Consider the following 20082-nt stretch of genomic DNA (forward strand, 5'->3'; position numbering starts at 1 on the left):
ATTGTGGAGAGCCAATATGGACATTCAATTTGTTCTGGATCCTTACACTTGCATTATGTACGTCATCGCGTACATTGGGAAATCACAGCGTGGAGTTTCCCAGTTATTTATGGAAGCTATGAAAGCGGCCAGACAGGCGGGCTCTACTGTTAAAGAAAGGCTGAAAGTTATAGCTAACAAGTTTCTCAGCGGGCAAGAAATTTCTGCCCAAGAAGCGGCGTACTTACGCCTGCAGATGACTGTCTCGAAATCCAGTAGAGCTACCATTTTTATCAACACAAATATCCCGGAGAAAAGGCTTCATATTCTCCGGCCAAAGAGTCAACTAGATGATTTACCGGAAGAGAGTACAGATATCTTTTCGGAAGGCCTTATCGATCGTTATCCCTTAAGGTCAGAATCTATGGGTTCAATCTGCCTTGCTGAATTTGCAGCTTGGTATGAATTCAACAAGAAAAAAGGTCGAGGCCGGCGGGTTCCAAGTCTAAATGATGATGAAGAAATCGAAAGCGAGGAGGAATCCGACTTACCTTCGGTTTGGATCCCTTTGAACCAAGGCCGCGGTTTTTTACGCAAACGTACGCAAGCAAAAATCTTTCGATACCGAAATTACAATATCGAAAAAGATACCTTGGATTTCTACAGGGAACAGCTTCTCTTTTTCTATCCTTGGCGCGATGAAGCCACTGATATTTTGGATATGGATTTCAAGGAAGTCTACGAAGCAAATTTGGAGTTGATTTCACTGAAGTGAAAAGAATTTGTAAACGAAGCTGGTGAAGCTGACTTTGAAAGAGCGAGGGTGGAATTCCTTGAAAATGAAGCCCAAGTAGATGTTGTTAATGTTCAACCAATATTGGAACATCAAGATGATAGAGATCGTGAATTCACGATGGATGACCCAGAATTCGCCGTTTTGGCTTTAAGAGATGGTAATGCAGACATTGGACAGGAACTGCCCGATGTCAGTGTTCCAGACTACACAATCGTGCAGACTGTTCGTATCGTAGAAGATACTGAGTATGGAAAAATGGTACAGAGTTTAAACGTAAGGCAAAGAGAAGTTTTTGGCCATATTCTTGGACATTTTAAAACGAAGCCCGAACAGTCACTACGCATCTTTGTCACTGGAGGAGCCGGAGTAGGTAAAAGCGTCTTAATAAACGCTGTTCACGAGGGCGTCATGAGGAATTTCCACAAACAACCTGGGGCCGACAACTCGAACGTTATTGCCTTAAAGTGCGCCTTCACAGGAAAAGCCGCAATTAACATTGGCGGAACCACTCTGCATACGGCTTTCTCGCTTCCAGTTAGCCAATACGGAGGACCCATGTCGAGACTGGAATCAGATATGTTGAACAAAATGAGGGTTGCCTGGAAGGACCCCAAACTGATCATTATAGACGAGATTTCTATGGCTGGCGTTGGGATTCTTACGTAAGTAAACTCCAGGTGCCAAGAGATTATGGGGTCAGAAGACTCATTTGGTGGTCTATCACTTTTGGTTGTTGGCGATTTTAACCAACTGAAACCAGTGGGCGACAGTTTTGCATTTCAAGTACCTAAAGCGCGTGACACCCCTTATGCTGGATTGCTTGATAATAATCCGATATGGAAAGAATTTAAGGTTTTTTTCTTGACTGAGATCATGCGTCAAAAGGAAGACAAGGCATTTGCCGTGGCTCTAAATCGAATGGCCATTGGAAAAATGGAAATCGGTGACGAATTACTAATACAGAAACAGCAGGTGAATGCTAAAGGTGATCCTCCTCTTGAAGCCGTACACCTGTATGCCACGAACAAAGGTGCTGCAGATTTCAATGAGCTGCGTCTAAACCAGTTCAATACTGAATTCTGCGAATGCTTGGCTTTTGATACCGTCAAAGGAGACTTTCAAGGGTGTGTGCGAAAAAACATCCTGGAAAAAGCGAAACAACTGAAGCCCAGTTCCACTTACGGTTTGAGCGTAACTATTCGCTTGCAAGTTAATGCTCGCTACATGGTTACAAACACGGAGCAGGTCAATTTGGTCTCGCCGAATTGGTCTCGCCATTTTGGTCTCGCCGATTTGGTCGCGGGACTAATTGGTCTCACCGATTTGGTCTCGGTACTATTTGGTCTCGGGACTATTTGGTATCGTGATTATTTGGTCTCGGGACTATTTGGTATCGTGATTATTTGGTCTCGGGACTATTTGGTATCGGGACTATTTGGTATCGTGATTATTTGGTCTCGGGACTATTTGGTATCGTGATTATTTGGTATCGTGATTATTTGGTCTCGGGACTATTTGGTATCGTGATTATTTGGTCTCGTGATTATTTGGTCTCGGGACGGTTTGGTCTCGTGATTATTTGGTCTCGGGACGGTTTGGTCTCGTGATTATTTGGTCTCGGGACGGTTTGGTCTCGTGATTATTTGGTCTCGGGACGGTTTGGTCTCGTGATTATTTGGTTACCTAATTAGTTGGCTCCTTTTCCAAAGCAATGGTCCCAATAATTCGTCGCCACCTTTTCCAAAATATTCTCCTATTAATTAGTTGCCACCTTTTCCTAAATATTCTCCTATTAATTAGCTGCCACCTTTTCCAAAATATTCTGCACACGCACGAGCAGCATTGCTCATGTGGCTTTTATGGGAGGGTGATTATTTTTGTGTAAACCCGCTCAACCTATCAAACCATCAATTAGCTGCCACCTTTTCCAAAGCATTCTCCTACTAATTAGCTACCACCTTTTCTAAAACATTCTCCTACTAATTAGTTGCCACCTTTTCCAAAATATTCTCCTAATAGTTAGCTGCCAACTTTTCCAAAATATTCTCCAATTAGCTAGCTGCCAACTTTTCCAAAATATTCTCCAATTAGCTGCCACATTTTCCTAAATATTCTCCTATTAATTAGCTGCCACCTTTTCCAAAATATTCTGCTATTAATTAGCTGCCACCTTTTCCAAAACATTCTCCTACTAATTAGCTACCACCTTTTCCAAAACATTCTCCTACTAATTAGCTGCCACCTTTTCCAAAATATTCTCCTAATAGTTAGTTGCCACCTTTTCAAAAATATTCTCCAATTAATTAGCTGCCACCTTTTCCAAAATATTCTGCTATTAACTAGCTGCCAACTTTTCCAAAATATTCTCCTATTAATTAGCTGCCACCTTTTCCAAAACATTCTCCTACTAATTAGCTACCACCTTTTCCAAAACATTCTCCTGCTAATTAGCTCATTCTCCTGCTAATTAGCTCCCACCTTTTCCAAAATATACTTCTAATAGTTAGCTGCCACCTTATCCAAAATATTCTCCAATTAATTAGCTGCCACCTTTTCCAAAATATTCTGCTATTAATTAGCTAACACCTTTCCAAAACATTCTCCTACTTATTAGCTATCACCTTTTCCAAAACATTCTCCTACTAATAAGCTGCCACCTTTTCCAAAATATTCTCCTAATAGTTAGCTGGCACCTTTTCCAAAATATTCTCCAATTAATTAGCTGCCACCTTTTCAAAAATATTCTCCAATTAATTAGCTGCCACCTTTTCCTAAATATTCTCCTATTAATTAGCTGCCACCTTTTCCAAAATATTCTGCTATTAACTAGCTGCCAACTTTTCCAAAATATTCTTTTTTTAATTAGCTGCCACCTTTTCCAAAACATTCTCCTACTAATTAGCTACCACCTTTTCCAAAAAATTCTCCTGCTAATTAGCTCCCACCTTTTCCAAAATATACTTCTAATAGTTAGCTGCCACCTTATCCAAAATATTCTCCAATTAATTAGCTGTCACCTTTTCCAAAATATTCTGCTATTAATTAGCTGCCACCTTTCCAAAACATTCTCCTACTTATTAGCTATCACCTTTTCCAAAACATTCTCCTACTAATTAGCTGCCACCTTTTCCAAAATATTCTCCTAATAGTTAGCTGGCACCTTTTCCAAAATATTCTCCAATTAATTAGCTGCCACCTTTTCCAAAATATTTTCCAAGTAATTAGCTGCCACCTTTTCCTAAATATTCTCCTATTAACTAGCTGCCACCTTTTTCCAAAATATTCTATTAACTAGCTGACAAATTTCCAAAACATTGTCCGTTTATTTAGCTACCACCTTTTCCAAAACATTCTCCTGCTAATTAGCTCCCACCTTTTCCAAAATATACTTCTAATAGTTAGCTGCCACCTTATCCAAAATATTCTCCAATTAATTAGCTGCCACCTTTTCCAAAATATTCTGCTATTAATTAGCTGCCACCTTTCCAAAACATTCTCCTACTTATTAGCTATCACCTTTTCCAAAACATTCTCCTACTAATTAGCTGCCACCTTTTCCAAAATATTCTCCTAATAGTTAGCTGGCACCTTTTCCAAAATATTCTCCAATTAATTAGCTGCCACCTTTTCCAAAATATTTTCCAGTTAATTAGCTGCCACCTTTTCCTAAATATTCTCCTATTAACTAGCTGCCACCTTTTCCAAAATATTCTATTAACTAGCTGCCAAATTTCCAAAACATTCTCCTATTAATTAGCTACCACCTTTTCCAAAAACATTATCCTGCTAATTAGCTCCCACCTTTTCCAAAATATACTTCTCATAGTTAGCTGCCACCTTATCCAAAATATTCTCCAATTAATTAGCTGCCACCTTTTCCAAAATATTCTGCTATAAATTAGCTGCCACCTTTTCCAAAACATTCTCCTACTAATTAGCTACCACCTTTTCCAAAACATTCTCCTACTAATTAGCTGCCACCTTTTCCAAAATATTCTCCTAATAGTTAGCTGGCACCTTTTCCAAAATATTCTCCAATTAATTAGCTGCAACCTTTTCCTAAATATTTTCCAATTAATTAGCTGCCACCTTTTCCTAAATATTTTCCAATTAATTAGCTGCCACCTTTTCCTAAATATTCTCCTGTTAATTAGCTGCCAACTTTTCCAAAATATTCTCCTATTAATTAGCTGCCACCTTTTCCAAAACATTTTCCTACTAATTAGCTACCACTTTTTCCAAAACATTCTTCTAATAGTTAGCTGCCACCTTTTCCAAAATATTCTTCTAATAGTTAGCTGCCACTTTTTCCAAAATATTCTCCAATTAATTAGCTGCCACCTTTTCCAAAATATTCTCCTATTAATTATCTGCCACTTTTTCCAAAACATTCTCCTACTAATTAGCTACTACCTTTTCCAAAGCATTCTGGTACTAATTAGCTGCCACCTTTTCCAAAATATTCTCCTAATAGTTAGCTGCCACCTTTTCCAAAATATTCTCCAATTAATTAGCTGCCACCTTTTCCTAAATATTCTCCTATTAATTAGGTGCCACCTTTTCCAAAATATTCTGCTATTAACTAGCTGCCAACTTTTCCAAAATATTCTCCTATTAAATAGTTGCCACCTTTTCCAAAACTTTCTCCTACTAATTAGCTACCACCTTTTCCAAAACATTCTCCTACTAATTAGCTCCCACCTTTTCCAAAATATTCTTCTAATAGTTAGCTGCCACCTTTTCCAAAATATTCTCCAATTAATTAGCTGCCGCCTTTTCCAAAATATTCTCCTATTAATTATCTGACACATTTTCCAAAATATTTCTATTATTGCTAATAGATTGTTCGTGGTAAGAGGCGGGCTTTTAATACTCATATAAATAATCTTCTTACCCCCAAACAATGTTGGGTTGGGTTAGGTCCCGAGACCCAATTGTCCCGAGACCCATTTGTCCCGAGACCCTTTTGTCCCGAGACCCAATTGCCCCGAGACCCATTTGTCCCGAGACCCATTTGTCCCGAGACCCATTTGTCCCGAGACCCATTTGTCCCGAGACCCAATTGTCCCGAGACCCATTTGTCCCGAGACCAAAACGGCGAGACCAAATCGGCGAGACCATAACGGCGAGACCAAATTGTCGCGTACCGTTACAAACAACATAGACATTGAAGATGGAATTGTTAATGGAGCCGCTGGAAGAATCCGTCAAATTGACTACGGAGTGCGTCCCGAAGGAGCTCATGTTCCTATCAGAGTCTGGATTTCTTTTGACCACGAAAGAGTGGGAAAAGACATTAGAGCAAAAAGTGCAACTTTGATTGCTAATTTTATGGCCGAACCAAATTGGACACCCCTCGAGAAAACAGTGAAATCGTTCACCCTTCGCCACTCGAATAAAAATGTTTCGGCTTGCAGGAAACAATTTCCACTGCAAGTGGCTGAAGCTATAACTATTCATAAGAGTCAGGGTGATACCTACAAATGCGTGGTGGTTCATATTAACAAGAACAGGAAAATGCAACGGTCAATGTTATATGTCGCTTGCAGTCGAGCAACCTCCTCTCAGGGGCTTTATATTGACGGAAATTTTGTAGCGCCTGATCCTCCAAAGGACGATGATGTCGTTAAAGTAGAAATGGAGAGAATGGAAAGAGAAGCTCAACTCTTTGTGCCAACATTACTCTCACGACCAGTTATGTTTTTCCATAACCCCGAGTCTTTAAGGGGTCATTTGGAGGATATCAGACGTGACGATTTCATTGTCAGCGCTGACTTGCTTTTCTTCGTGGAAATAAGAGCGAAAGCGCAAGATGATTTAAGCATCCCAGAATTTCAGAATTTTGGAGGAATTTTCTTACCGGTTGACGCCCCCGAAAGGCGGTCCTATGGATCGACTATTTACGGTAAAAGGAACGTGACTGAACAGTCTTTGGATTGTACAGGCACTCGTGGTAGGCTTCCAAATGGTCAGCCATAACCCATAGCTCTTCTTGAACGAATTTGGCTTGATTGTAAATTGGAAGGCGAAAAACTTGCTGTAGTATTGCTATACAAGTCGCCGCAAGCCAGCTTACAACTGGACGATTTGGCTTTGCAATTTTCTGAAAAATACGATCCAACCATATCAACTATGGTTGTTGGTGATTTTAATGTTGACTTTTTACTAAGAAAACAGGCATTGACAAGGTTATTTTTGCCTTGGCAAATTGAACTTATGCCAGGATTAAAGAGCAAGGTTTCAACCAATAAAGGAAGTCAACTCGACTTGGCGTTTGGAAACCCGCTGCTAATCCAGAAATATAGGGCTGATTATAGAGAATCTGCCTATTCGTTTCACAAATCAATTTGCATTTTTAAAAAGGCTTAAGGCAGCCTTTGATAATGCACGGGAAACCTGTAATTGGTCCAGAAATGACCTTCTATAAACTAGGAGGAGATAATATTCTCGGCGTTGGGAAAGTGTATTTCTATAGATATCACTCAGAGGGAGATAACAATTCCATTTGAATAAATTCTGTATTTCAACTGAATTTATTCAAATTGACTATGTTTTCTCGGCCTTTAGAGAGTGTATAAGAATCACTCAGAGGGAGATAACATGTCGATTCGAATAAATTATCTCAACTGAATTTATTCAAATTGACTGTTTTCTCGGCCTTTAGAGAGTGCATAAGAATCACTCAGAGGGAGATAACATGTCGATTCGAATAAACTATTTCAACTGAATTTATTCAAATTGACTATGTTTTCTCGGCCTTTTGAGAGTGAATCACTCAGAGGGAGATAACATGTCGATTCGAATAAATGTTTTCAACAGAATTTATTCTAATTGACTATGTTCTCTCGGCCTTTAGATAGTGCATAAGAATCACTCAGAGGGAGATAACATGTCGATTCAAGTAAATTATTTCAACTGAATTTATTCAAATTAACTATGTTTTCTCGGCCTTTAGAGAGTGCATAAGAATCACTCAGAGAGATAACATTTCGATTTTAATAAATTAGGGTGACCACAAAAAATTTTAAATTCTTTTCGGAGAAATCTGTGAAATTTATCCTTCAAGTATAGAAAGAAATAGCTGAAAAAATTTAAACTAAAATAGGAAGACGGATGACATGCTTTCAGCAAAGTTGATATTAAAAGAAAAATCTCGAATCAAATTTATTTTTACTCGATAATTTAAGCCTGAACCTATAAAAATATTTTTATGAAATTGAGAATAGTGTAGGAAGGACATAAATATATAGAAAAAAGTGAATATAGGCAGAGTGGTCACTCTTAATCTCCTTAAACTGAAATTATTAAAATCCACTATGTTTTCTCGGCCTTTAGAGAGTAATGTTTTTATGGTCATTCGAGGGAGAAAAATCCCCATTCAATCAATTGCCTCTTAAGCTGGGTTTTCAAAGACTTGTGAGAAAATCACAAAATAGATGATATACCCATTCAATCAATATTTTCACGCTGGAATTCTGTACATGAAAAAAATATTTTAGTTTGCAATACGCACCCATGAAAATCCAGCTTACAGAGAGCCATTGAATAATAAAACCTATAATATCGGGTATTTTCTATTAAAATGTTTACATACTTTCTAAAATGATCAAATATAAGTTTTCGATTGCTTTTAAATCTTTCCTAAAATTGCAAATTTATTATTTTTAAAACTAATTAACCAAATATATATATATATATGTGTGTGTTTACACTGTCAATTAAATTTAGCAACATTCTAAAACCTCAAAATATAAATCTTTAAACATTAAATACATTAAAACTATTTATATAAATAAAATAACTTGTTTAAACGCGATATAAATGTATAAACAATTAAGGGCCGCCAGATATGGAGACCATTTTCCTTTATTTCCAAAATCCCTTACTACCAGCATTGAAATGACTCTGAACGTACTGCTCCCAAGAATACGCTCGCCCTCCCAAGTCCCTGAACGATAAATTCTTGCCTTTCTCGCACCAGCAAAGCACCGGTCGCTCTTTCCAAACCACAAGCATGCAGTCTGCATCAGGGTTTTAGCCCAACTATTGCAAGATGGGAAGGATTACAGGTGGACAACCAATGAAAGTTAGGATAAGAAGTTTAATAATTTCCCAACCACCAAAAGAGTAAAACAAGCGACTTTCTCAAGCAAAACTTATGGAATCTGAGAATCATCCATGGAATGGAGTGAACGAATCCACGCGAGCCGAATAGACCAAGACAACATGATATTGAAATAACTACCACCATAACAAAAGTGAATCGGACAAAAATTAACGGGTCCATGTCAGCCTAATAACTAAACTAAGAAGACACGAGATCCTGATGCAAATCGTTCTACTTAATCTCCACAAATTTGCTAATCGAGCAATCAGGTTCAACATATCTCATCGGCGGCTGCTGATGTCTGCGAAATTCTAGGCGTAAAGGGCTAGAAAAAAATCCCTAATCCTGTGATTCCTCCCCTTATTGACTCTACTAATCCCTGGTCAAAAATTCATATCTGGTCCCAGTCAAAAATATATTTCTAGTTACAAGTAATAGCGGTTTTATTATATGGATGAGTTATGAATATATACGGCAATTTACTACCGCACCACCAAGAAATTTGTTGCTTCCCCTTTTTGCAAATCCAAAACTTTTAATGTCAAATATTAATTAAACTTCGCCATTTTAAAGACTTTTTAACACCTTTATACATATAAACGCGCACACCCACAATAAAAAAATGCCAATATTTTTGTAAAGGAGATAGGTTTTTAAGGTCGAACTTATAAAGTGATAGTAACTAAATGCGAAGAAATGATTTTAACATTACTCTTGCTTTTAAAATAAAAATTATACGAATTGCATTTTTTCCAAAAATTGTCTTTCCCTTTTTTATATGTTATAATTAAGTACATAACGATGTGGCTACTATTATGGCCCAGCCCTTGGGTCATCTTGTTAAATATCCCGTAGCTCGATAAAAGTGGGCTGTCTGGTACGGCTGTGCGTTTCTGGTGTGGTGTTTTTGAAGGTTAGTTTAGTTTTAAAAATGTAACAGACTAACAGTTTATAATTGCGATTAATTTTGAAAATATATATACACCCATTTTAATTATAAAGTTAAACTAAATCCTTGAACCCTAACACGAGGGGGTAGACGCTCTAGATCTCTGTGTACACCTGAGTTCAAAAGAGTTCAGTTTTGACAGAGCATAGAGTTCAAATCCTTGGGAACTCAGAGTTCAGCTTTGACAGTACATTGAGTTCAAGTCATATTGTACACCTGAGTTCTCAAGTGTCTTCCCCCTCGCCCTAACACTTGTTAACCGTTGGGTAAAAATATAATAATCTTAGCAACCTTACCGCTCTTAGAATACAAGTCGGCTATGGCCAGAGAAAGAAAGAGAGAGAGAGTTTTTTTTTTTTTTAAAAGGAGATCATTTAATATGTCAGTATGACAATATGATGATGATAATTACAATGTTATAAATTACAATGAGTTACAAATTAACCAATCAAAATAACCAATTTAAATTAAGCAATTAAAACTAAGGGGTTGTCGGTTGTTTAAACAAAAGAAAAGGGGTAAAAATGTTACTACGGGGGAAGGGTACTGGCGGACCGAAAAATCCCACGTGAAATTCCATGGATGTTTAGAAATTCAGGATCGTCACCTCCAGAGCGTAGAGCAGAAACTCTAGCAATGGTAAGGCGACGATGCCTGGAAACAAGGCGGTGAACAATTATTTCAAAGTCCAAGGGGTTCAGGGTATTGTGCGGGATGGTGCTATAGAATTCGTAAAAAACGCGTTTCAGTAAAATAAAAGCAAGGTTACAAAAGTCATGTTTCTTGCCTAAGGGAAGGAACCAGACATCAGCGTCATCGTGAGCGTGATGTCGGACCTCGTGAACCCAAAAGAGGACGCGAGAGGAGACTGTCTCATAAAGCGGGCAAGTAAGATACATGTGATCTAAAGACCCAACACATGGGCAGAACGGGCATGAGGGCGTGACGTAATCAGTATGGACATGGTACATACGCGAAGGGCAAGGTAAACTACCATGCATTAGGCGCCATTGAAGGGAGTTTTCCATTCGAGTGGTAAACTTCGAACGACGTGACGGTTGCCATACACCAAATATGTTAAAACGTGGTAAGCGTGTTACCAAGGGAAGTGCTGCAAACGGTGTAGGGGGGTCAATTTTATGATGAATCATAGATTGGTAGATTGTTTTTGTGACGGTGAAATCTATTAGCGGGACAACATTTCGGCTAAAACGAAGGTCGGGTTTAAGATTAAAAACTGGGTCACTAGAGCCCCCAAAAATGTGTCCATGAACAATTCCGTACTCATTAAACATATGAGGTAATGATAACGTAATTGATTCTTTAAGAGTGTCAAACGTTTTAAGAAGAAAACGGGAGGGTCGATCAGATTGAATAACTTCATCAAAGTTCTTCCAACGGAGTGAACGATGGTGAATCAGGTCACCAATCGAGCTTATACCACTAAGGGTAAAACGGGAATGTAGAATTCCGCTTAGCGTTTCACCATCCCTATCCCGAATAAAGCGATACTAGATTCTAGAACGGTCGACTGTGGCGTCTCAGTTACGTTTTAGTGCTAGGCTGTTCTTTTTACCGGCAGCACATAGCTCTTACTAGAACTACAAGGGTTGTAGGCTTAAGCATTAGATAAAGTTAACGTACTGAAACAACAACTAATGATATAATTGCGTTCACTATTATGGTTTTAACTAAATTTATGTTAACGAACTTCAACAACAACTAATGATTTAATTACATCAGGAGCAGATGACAAAGGAGTCTCGGACGCTAGCTTCCATAATGTAGAGGGCAATGGGATCCGCGAACGTCACGGCTATTAACCAAAATCATTACGCCAGTGCCACCTCTCGTAGGAAATTTGAGCTTTATTTTCCAACCAATAGCGTGGCTGCAAAGTCTCGAAAGGAGATCTGGGAAATCGCGTCTGGAGCCTATCTTTAAAAATACGTATTGTCTGCTTATAATTAGCCTAGGCTTAACGAGTATTAGAGTTATAAAATGGATTTCAACGGCTTTTTAATCTTTTTTAGACTAAAATTGATAATGAAAAGCCCAGCGAGTAACGTTTGTACACTATTAAAAAACTAAAATGTGTTTCAGTGCCAATTTTTTCTAAATTTCTTCTTGAATTAAATGATAGCTACAAGAGGTTGGGAAAAGAAATCACTCACGATCTTTTAAAACCCAAAAAGTTAGAGACAGTGATTTCGTTTCCAACCTCAATTAATTCAAAAGAAATACGGAATATTTTGGCCCTAAAACACATTTATTACATTGTGTTTCGGCATCTTTTAAAACCTTGATTTTATCTTTCGAAAACCCGAGCCCAATCATTCCAGTGGGCACAAATTGTTACTTAAGCCTTGGCTTACATGGGTTTCTCTGCTAGTTTGGCCTTAATTTGGCTATTTAGTAGGTTTAAAGTCACAAAATGTAGTCTTATCCTTTATCTTAATACCAACGGTTACAGATGTTTGAATAAAGTAATTATATTGTGTATATTTATGTCGCGATCGGATAAGGCGAACCTCAGTAGCCACTCTTAGTCCGTTATTACAAAAAAAATTCCCAGCAGACTTTGGTGCCAGATATAATCCACCAAAAGCATCGTCTGCTATAATGTCTGATAGCGCCTCTATGGCAAACGATACCGCTACAGCTGTGACGTACGCGGGTGCCATTGCCCTCTATATATTGTGGAAGCTAGCGTCCGAGACTCCTTTGTCATCTGCTCCTGATTACATTCACTATTTTTAACGAATCAGCAAGTTTATCACGCTCACGTTGGTACACTTATTCAAACGACAACTGATATAATTGCCCTCACTATTATGATTTCAATTAGATCGCTTAAAGGGGATTTTTGACCCCTCTCGCACGTTCCGAACAGCCCCTTAAGTTGAAGTACTCAAATGAAAAAAAAACCACGGAAGTTGATCACACTCACTTGAACAAAAAACTAATGAAATAATTACGTTAACGTATTCTTTAAGTTACGCGATTGGTATTCAAGTTAACATACTTTTAAGTTACGCGATTTCAGATTAATTTAACGATTACTTCAGTCGAATGAGATTTAGAACGAAGTTATTTAAGTTAACGTAAACATACTGTTTATCCATTGCAGATTAATTCATATCAATCGAAAATTTAAACTCTTCTGAGTAAAAAAAGTTGACTGTTTGAGCAATAAATGAGTTTTGCATCAAAGGGTAATAAACAATTTTATTTCAAAAAATAACCCTTAATGAAGATTTTGACCATACACTTTTTAATGTTATTTTCAGTTTAAATTTTTGTTTAACTAAAATTAACATTTGCCTGTAAAATCTAATTATAATTTAATTAACTTCTATTAATTTAATTTTAACTTATAAGAGTAAACAATTACTAATCATTACTTATCTTAAGAAAAAGGTTCAACATTATTTTTATAATTGAATTACGTATCTCAATCAAAATTAATGGCAAAATTATTTAAGCACTGGTAATATAATAATTACATACCTAGTTCAAAAATAAATGGCCTTCATTTCTATCACCAGAAGGATAAACAATTACCTATAAATCAAAAAAACTTATCAATATCATCATCCCTTTCTTAAATGCAACAGGTATCAAGCAATTAAAGATACCACAAGCAATATTCAAATTAACTTAAGAGCTGCCGCACAGAAATAAAATATTAAAACTTTTAACTAAAAGTATACTAATTTACCAAATCGAAACCAACCCTTAGGTACCTGACGCCTACCGCGTTGTTTTTTTTTTTTTTTTTTTGTCCACCTACTAACACTAGTGCTTAGCCGTTAGGCCTTGAGCACCAGGAAGAATTGAGCGGGAGACCCTACGCGGCCCAGCACTGACGGGGGCCGCTAGGTCGTACGTGTAGAAGCAGGGAAGGAAATGAGGTTTACTTGGGAGGTGACGGAAGGTGGAATTGGGGTAAGTCACCTCCGGCGGACACGGGACAGTCGGCACCTATAGGGTAGGATCGCCGACATGTGTCGTATTCCCTCAAACTTTGCCGCCCAGAAGCTTGGCTTACAGGAGTGCTACCGCGTTGTTTGAATTTAATCATCCACGGGTTTTTGCTGGACCGAGAACTCTAGCAGACGCTTTTCTATGCCTTCCTGCGTTGCCCTATTGAAGCGTCATCTATGTAGACTGTTATTTTAGAAACAATTTTGAACCAATAATTATTGATTGTTAACACCGTATAAAATTTTGTGTTTCAATTGTAAATTTCATGCAGTTTAAAATAAATTTGGCACATGTATTTAAAATTTGGCAGACATGACATTACGTCCCTCTCTCTGGCTGCCCTCCAGGCTGCTTGCGTCGCTGGCAAAGCATTAGCTTGACTAACTATCTCTCAGACCGCAAACAGAGAGTTGTCCTCCACAGTGTCAAAACTGACTGAAAATATGAGGAAACGGGAGTGCCCCAACGTTCTATCTTGGGTCCCCTTTTATTTAACATACTTATTAACTCATTGCCGTTGGTAGTGAAGAACTCCTCTATCATCTAATCCTTACTCAATATTGACCCTATCACTATACGACACAAAATTAACAACCTATGTTTAGTTTTTTTAATATTATTCATAACAACCTAGATTTAGACTACTCTGGGGCTGCTGGGTTCCCAGACTTTGAGATTACAGCCATACCAAGCTCTTCCGGGAGTTTGCCGCACTTGAGCCGTCGTTAACGATGTGCTATGACGAAACTGTTACCAGTTTCGATTTTACTATGCCATTCAGCACCCACTTTCCCAGTCGGGCCGAGTGGACTAACCTACTGCCTCTTGGCACTGGGTGTGAAACTATTTGGTTCACCGATGGTTCCAAGACTGATTTCGGCGCTGGTGCCGGCTACTACTGCTAAACCACAAGGGTCAGTTTTTCAGTTTGTCTGGGCACCTATGCTAGTGTGTTCCAGACGGAAATTGCCGCGATCTGTTATTGCGCAGATTACTGCATTAACAAAGGGTATACCGGACGGACTGTGAGAATTTACTCTGACAGTCAGGCCGCCTTGAATGCGCTGAACGAGTGTCAGATTACCTCTCAACTGGTGCGCAGCTTCCTAGATCCTGCAACAGGATTCTGTTGTACTGGGTGCCAGGGCATAGCGGATATCATGGCAATGAGCAAGCCGATAGATTTGCTAAAAGGGGGGCGTAGGCCAAGTTTTTGGGGCCGGCACCGGTCGTCCCCATACCCTACGGGTACGTCAAACGGAGTTTGCATGACAGGCTGACTGTCATACAAAACCAGCTCTGGCATAACATGGAGGGCCAGAGACAGACAAAGCTGTTTGTCAATGGCCCCTGTAGGTCTCGCGCTAGAGACCTTATAGCGCTCAGCAGATGGGATATTAGGCTGGCAACCGGCCTTTTGACCGGACACTGTCGGCTCAATAGGCACCTCCATCTGATGGGCCTTTTGTATTGGGGAGAGAGTTCGCTCTTGGATGCCGATCCAAGTAGGCGCGCACTCCTTTCTCCGTTTTTAGTTTATATTGATTAAATGTATTTTTTCCATATTATTTTTGCCTCTTCATTTAAGCTTTTTCATAATGTCTCGGGCTTGGGCTGTCACCCCCTTACGGGCCATTACATTGGCGCCCAACGTGTTTTTTGCCCTTGCCGTGCTTTTCTTAGCCTTGTTATTATGTCCGCGTCTTTTCGCTCCGCTTCGTCTCGTGGTGGGGGAGATGTGTTCGCGGCCGTCGATACCGCGAACACTGCCGTGCTGGAATCTGGAACTGCTAAGCCCAGCAGACATCCTCTACCAGTGTTAGTAATTAATACAGTTAGTAAAACTGTTAAAGTACGTTCACGTTCTATGGAGAACCTAAGTGTCGTTCAAACGACAGACAATTCAACCGCGTCGAACACTATAACTACAGTGAAACCCGCGTCGCCCATTACGGGGCAAAACTTAAACCGCAGTCGTCTTGCCGCGTCATTTACAAACCGCCCAGTACACACAAGTACTCTCAAACCACCTCAAACAGGACAGCCAGTATCACTACAGCCACCTCAGCATAACCAACAACAATCTCAACCTCAACTGCCACCGAACACCCTGCAGGCATTAATGACCACCTTAACTACTCTAACCACGCAAATTAACGACCGTTTTTACATCTTGCACTCAGACTTTCAAACCGAATTCATTAAACAATCTCAAGATCGAATTCAGCTAGCACAGGATCTTGACCAACGTTTCAAGCAAATAGAAGCCCGCCTTGACAGCCTGGACAATGCAGCCGCTACAGTGCAAGTCCAATCTGTTCAACCGCAGCTAAGTATGAGAACTTCGTCACCTAGTATGCCCGACTCCGGAAGCCAAAATGTCGCCAGTTTTGCAATTGCGCCGACGATAGCAAAGAAGATGGGCTCCCGGATTTGTTCTAATTGGCTAGCCACAACAAGTTTCCGCGGCGCTAAATCGGGAAACGCGTTCCGTTTCTTACGCGACGCAACAGAAATTCAAACCGCGAGCGGTACACCTATGTCTCAATGGCTAGATCTTATTGTCCACACCTTGAAAGGCAACGTATCCAGATGGTTCGATAATCGCTGCTCTTCGTTTACTGAGAGGTTCTTTTTGTGCCAGAAAATGTCATTGGAACTACTAAAGGTAGCTCTGAGTAGAGATCAAAAGGTAGGAGAATCTTTTGATAAGTTTGTCTGGGATATTCAGGATGCGATGAGCAGCAGGACCCATCGACCACAGAAGCGACTATCGGTCATTAGCGATTTGATTGTCCAGAAAAAGTAAGCCTAAAGAGACTGTCCGAAATTTACGGGATAGATTGTCAGCATGTTTCGGTATTAATAAATAGCAGCGAAAAGGTTCCCTTTATCAATTCCGGTGTCACATACTCTGCTGTATCTGAAACCAAGTTAGCCAGCTTTGAGAGAACCATTAATGACGTCACTCCATGGCGTAAAAATAGTATGACTCCAGCGATCGGTCCTGAAGTTGTACCACTGGGCACCTGTGCCATGGAGCTTTGTATACAGGGAGTTTCCAAATACATCGATTCTGCCGTTCTTCGGAATTTTAATACATCGGTTCTTTTGTGTCAAGGTTTTATAAAAGGCTTCGGATTTGTTGTCTTGCCAAATAGCAATGTTTACGCTTTTGAGTCGAATCTAAATTGTAGGTGGCCCCTACACTCGTTTGAGCCCAAAGAAAAAAGCCCAATAACTAACAATGTACCAATTGGTAAGATGAAACAGGCTATTGAGAAAAGCCAGCCGCAACATAAAAACGTTAAAGAAACCTTTAAAGATGTGGTTTCGTCCGGAAGGCTAGGCCATGTCACAGAGATTAAACACAAGTAATCTACAGGAGACACCAGACCTATAAAATGTCGTCCCTATCCTTACTCGCCATCAAAACGAGCTGAAATCAGGCGACAAATGCAGGATATGTTGGAAGCAGACATAATAGAGCCTTGTATTTCGCCTTGGGCCTCACCAGTCGCCCTTGTGACGGAAAAGGAAGGAACGTTCCGACTTTGCGTCGATTATCGGCAGCTAAACGCCATTTCATCTGACGACGCATACCCCATGCCATCCATCCCAGATATATTTGATTGCTATTGGGAGTTTGCAACGAGCAAGGTAGAGCGGCTCTAACTTTTTGCTTTTGCGCGAAAGCATTGGTCTGACCCTAGCTGGCTGGGTGCCTTTTCCCTTTTTTTGCGTGCGAGATCGCAATAAAATGTATAAATAGCACCTAGAACCATACCTAGGTGGCTTTGCAATATCAACGTATTTCAGTTATTTAAGAAACTATTAAGATTAGTGATGATTAGTAATTGATTACTCTTTTTTTTTCCACCTACTAACACTAGTGCTTAGCCGTTAGGCCTTGAGCACCAGGAAGAATTGAGCGGGAGACCCTACGCGGCCCAGCATTGACGTGGGCCGCTAGGTCGTATGTGTATAAGCAGGGAAGGAAATGAGGTTTACTTGGGAGGTGATGGAAGGTGGAATTGGGGTAAGTTACCTCCGGCGGACACGGGACAGTCGGCACCTATAGGGTAGGATCGCCGACATGTGTCGTATTCCCTCAAACTTTGCCGCCCAGAAGCTTGGCTTACAGGAGTGCGCCACACTCCCGGCAATTACTCTTATTATAAGTCAAAATTAAGAGGTAAACCAATTATTGTTATCGTTTAGAGGCAAATTTAAACGACCAATGATAATTTTTCTTTGTCAAAAATTGAAACTGAAAATAATGTTAAAAAGTGTTTGGTCAAAATTATCATTACGTTTTTCAAACTGCAATAAAATATAATGCTAATATAAACACCAATAACTCTAATTAGGTTTCTTAAAAAATTTGTTTTAAGAACAAAGTTATCATTAATGTGTATATTAAACCAAAATCATACTAAATTAATTTCATTCATAATCGGAAGGATATTTGATAAATAAGAAAAGAATAACGCTAAATAAAATTTCCGGAGTCAAATCAGTCTTAGCCGCTAGAGGCCACCGCAAAAGCTTAATCTGGTCGGAGCCATCTTGTTTCTTTCTAAAAATGGCACAAGGAGAATAATCTAACACCAAGGACATATATTTCAGCCTGCGAATGAGGGTATTGTGTGTCAGGTTCTCTCTGGCGAACGTCTCATCTCGAGTGTTCATAAAACTAAGGTGAGGCCGAATGTATTTACTGTAGAGTAAACAGCAGTTGAACAGCTAAAGTTCTTCTCTCCTAACATTTTCCCTCGATGCCATCTAATATCTGCCGCGGAAAGCTGGGTCTTACTGAAAAAATCACCCCCCCCCCCAAAGGTTTGAAACTTCAATTTATGTATTGGAGGTTGGTTCCGCACGTAATGAGCTACTCGGCCTAAATGTTCGTGTACTAATGATTAACTTTCACACGTGATGTATAAAACAAACGAACTGTCATTTATTAACATAAAGAATAACAATATTGAATATTACAGAAATATAAACTTGGTACAAAAGAAACTACGTTCTGGTTGTGTTGAAGTACGACAAGAGAGTGAGGGGCTTTTTTCTCTCGAGAGTTTTTGTTGTTTCGTTAGAGTAGGGATTTTACTCGGGATTTTATTACCCTAAAAGTTGTTGACCAGATAGGCCCGGGGGTTTTGAGTTTTATATTGGTATATTTTTAGTGGATCCTATGCGTGCATCCGTGTGCCCTTGAAAATATACGAGCTACAGAAACCGATCAGTGCAGCGCCGCCACGGAACTGTATCGTACCTTATTCTTTTATGTTAATTTGTAATTTGATTTTCGCGTGAATACTACGCGAACAATATTATTTTGTTATACTTGCGCATGAACCATATAAATTGAAACTGAATGAGATATATTGGGCTCACACCTTAAGTGAAGCTCTTTCTAATTTGCATACCATAAGACAAAACGAACCAAAATTTAACAAAATTTTAATATTCACCCCCGCCCCGCCAAATTGTGCAATGATAGGTGACACCCGTAGCGCGAGAATTATTTGCAAACATTGTGACCAAAACTTAATACTAGAGTTTAAAAGAAATAAATTTCAGTTCTTTCATACCACGAATAAATGTTTTTCGAATTTTGCACGTCACAGTATGGTTGATGCACCAATTCTGAGGAACATAACAGACTTTACAAATCAGCTATATTGATTTTGTTTGGTCCTTTAATGTTGTATTCATCGCACAATATTTAGGTGGGGTAGTGAAGTGGTTAGCACTTTCGCCTCGTAGTAAGAGGGTCCCGAGTTCGATCCCAGACTGTGGCAACGGGTGGAAAAACCTGGGAACAAACCCTTCTGCGTAGAGTTTGCAAGTTATCTCCCCACTTGTTAAAGGAGTTTTTCTCCGCGGTCTTACCCGGTTTCTCCTTTCCATCAAAACAAAATGATAATAGTTAGAATAGGGCGCTGTCGGTTAGCTGTGGCATAAGGGCTAGCCACCGCCTCTCTATGCATTGAAATCGTGACCTAATGAAATATAGCCCACTGGGTGTTATGGGCATGAAATAAAGCTAGATTATTATAATTATTATTCCTTTACTGCCCGAGCCGGTAAACATTTATACAGGCCTTTTGACTTTACGAGCTGGAATTACTCCAGATTTCTGAGACGTTTTTCTCAGTGTCCCATTGCAGTTACAAAACGAAGCTTCTCATTGAATCATTCCAACTTTTAAGTCATTTCAGGTGGGGTAAGACAGTCTACTCCGAAGTTTGAACC

At 39.4% G+C, this 20082-nt stretch overlaps 1 protein-coding gene across 1 annotated transcript in view; it reads left to right on the forward strand.

Moving 5' to 3' along the window:
- LOC149720195 (long-chain-fatty-acid--CoA ligase 5-like) overlaps positions 1–20082 on the forward strand; it is a 184112-nt gene that overhangs the window by 133648 nt on the left and 30382 nt on the right. The gene's annotated exons all lie outside the window — the stretch shown is intronic.

This window comes from Phalangium opilio, unplaced genomic scaffold (genome assembly GCF_054372755.1).
Source record: "Phalangium opilio isolate 3A_F unplaced genomic scaffold, DU_Popi_V2 ptg000002l_1, whole genome shotgun sequence".
NCBI lineage: Eukaryota > Metazoa > Arthropoda > Arachnida > Opiliones > Phalangiidae > Phalangium > Phalangium opilio.